The sequence below is a fragment of the Octodon degus genome, unplaced genomic scaffold, assembly GCF_000260255.1.
Source record: "Octodon degus isolate 3935 unplaced genomic scaffold, OctDeg1.0 scaffold00118, whole genome shotgun sequence".
NCBI classification, from domain to species: Eukaryota; Metazoa; Chordata; class Mammalia; order Rodentia; family Octodontidae; genus Octodon; species Octodon degus.
In genome coordinates this window covers 3,688,157-3,690,098 of record NW_004524694.1, presented here as the reverse complement: position 1 = coordinate 3,690,098, position 1,942 = coordinate 3,688,157, and the positions used below count along the sequence as shown (strand labels likewise).

The following is a 1,942-nucleotide window of genomic DNA, read 5'->3' as shown; positions in this document are numbered from 1 at the left end:
ACTTGACTGGCCATGTCAGATACAAAAGTTACATTTTTTGTTATATAGGTCTTGCTTTATCTTGGTCTTAACCATCCAGCAGAAAAGTATAAAGATAAGGTATAAAAAGTAAAGCCATATTAATATGCTGAGCTGTAAAATGCTCAAGTCAACTTCTGACATTACCAGTCCTGCTATTAACCCACTACTATTATAGACTATTGGACTATATGGAATTGCTTTGCGGAATTCATGCACCTAAAATATTTGAATGGCAATGCAATACCCATTTCTGACAAAAGTAAGCAAAAAAGGGGATATAAATGAAGGACCGGTCACTTGCCCTCCCCGCTCGGAGCCGCTGTTGCTGCCACCGCTGCCGCCGTCCCTGCCGCCGCCGCCGCCGCCGCCGGGCTCGTCGCGGCTCCGCCACAGGGGCAGGTGCGGAAGGCCTGCCGGTCCGGCCGCCGCCGTTTCCCCGCTCCGGCCCGGGGCTCCCCCTAGCGCCGCTGAGGAGCTGCCGTCGCGGCTCGAGGAGGGCGGAGGAGCGGCCCCGAGCGCCCGGAGCCTCGAGGGAGGGCTCTCCATAAGTTGCACAAGTTGATCTTGAACTTCTGATTCTGCTGCCTCAGCCTTCTAAGTAGCTGTGATTAGAGGCCTGCACCACCACACCCAGCTGAGTAATTTCTGAGATTCGTTTTCTTCATCTGCTTTTTAACAAGGATAGAAGGACAAGGACAGAATCACCAGCACTGGCTGAAGATGCCCAGCCTACAGAGTCTGAGAAGGAAATTTATAACCAGGTGAATGTAGTATTGAAAGATGCTGAAGGCATCTTGGAGGATTTACAGTCCTACAGAGGAGCTGGCCATGAAATACGAGAGGCAATCCAACATCCAGCAGATGAAAAGTTGCAAGAGAAGGCCTGGGGTGCAGTTGTTCCATTAGTAGGCAAGCTAAAGAAATTTTATGCGTTTTCTCAGAGGTTAGAAGCTGCATTAAGAGGCCTTCTGGGAGCCTTGACCAGTACCCCATATTCACCCACCCAGCATCTAGAGCGAGAGCAGGCTCTTGCTAAACAGTTCGCAGAAATTCTTCACTTCACCCTCCGCTTTGATGAACTCAAGATGACAAATCCTGCCATACAGAATGATTTCAGCTACTGAAGAAGAACGTTGAGTCGAATGAGGATTAATAATGTGCCAGCAGAAGGAGAAAATGAAGTGAATAATGAATTGGCAAATCGAATGTCTTTATTTTACGCTGAGGCAACCCCGATGCTGAAAACCTTAAGTGACGCTACAACAAAGTTTGTATCCGAGAATAAAAATTTACCAATAGAAAATACCACTGACTGTTTAAGCACCATGGCTAGTGTATGCAGAGTCATGCTGGAAACGCCGGAGTACAGAAGCAGATTTACCAATGAAGAGACAGTGTCATTCTGCTTGCGGGTAATGGTGGGAGTCATAATCCTGTACGACCACGTACATCCAGTGGGAGCATTTGCCAAAACATCCAAGATTGATATGAAAGGTTGTATCAAAGTTCTTAAGGACCAGCCTCCTAATAGCGGAGAAGGTCTTCCAAATGCTCTCAGGTACACGACAAAACATTTGAATGACGAGACTACCTCCAAGCAGATCAAATCCATGCTGCAATAACAGCTCTGGAGTAAGCACCTGCCGTAGCGAGAAGACAGTGTTCTGCAGTGACTGAGAATGCACAGTTTTTTAGGGATTGCAATTACTATCTCATTTACTCTTGTTTTTATTCCTTTCCTCTGTTCCTCTTCCCTCTTTTTTAATCATGTTCTTGACTTCTTTTCTGTGCCAAAATCAGTACAGTTACACTCTGAAGGGAGAATGTCCTTTCAGACAGGCCATCTAAGGCAGCTAATTATGCATTGCATTAGGGTCTCTACTGAGAACAATTCCGTGACTTGAACTAAATATTTTTAAAT

General features: G+C 46.2%; 1 pseudogene across 1 annotated transcript; it reads left to right on the top strand.

Moving 5' to 3' along the window:
- Positions 1-302: 302 nt before the first annotated feature.
- LOC101563312 lies at positions 303-1,731 on the top strand (annotated as a pseudogene). The gene is made up of 2 exons (XR_002817807.1): positions 303-557; positions 702-1,731. The product of XR_002817807.1 is annotated as a protein FAM49B pseudogene (transcript).
- The last annotated feature ends 211 nt before the right edge of the window (positions 1,732-1,942 follow it).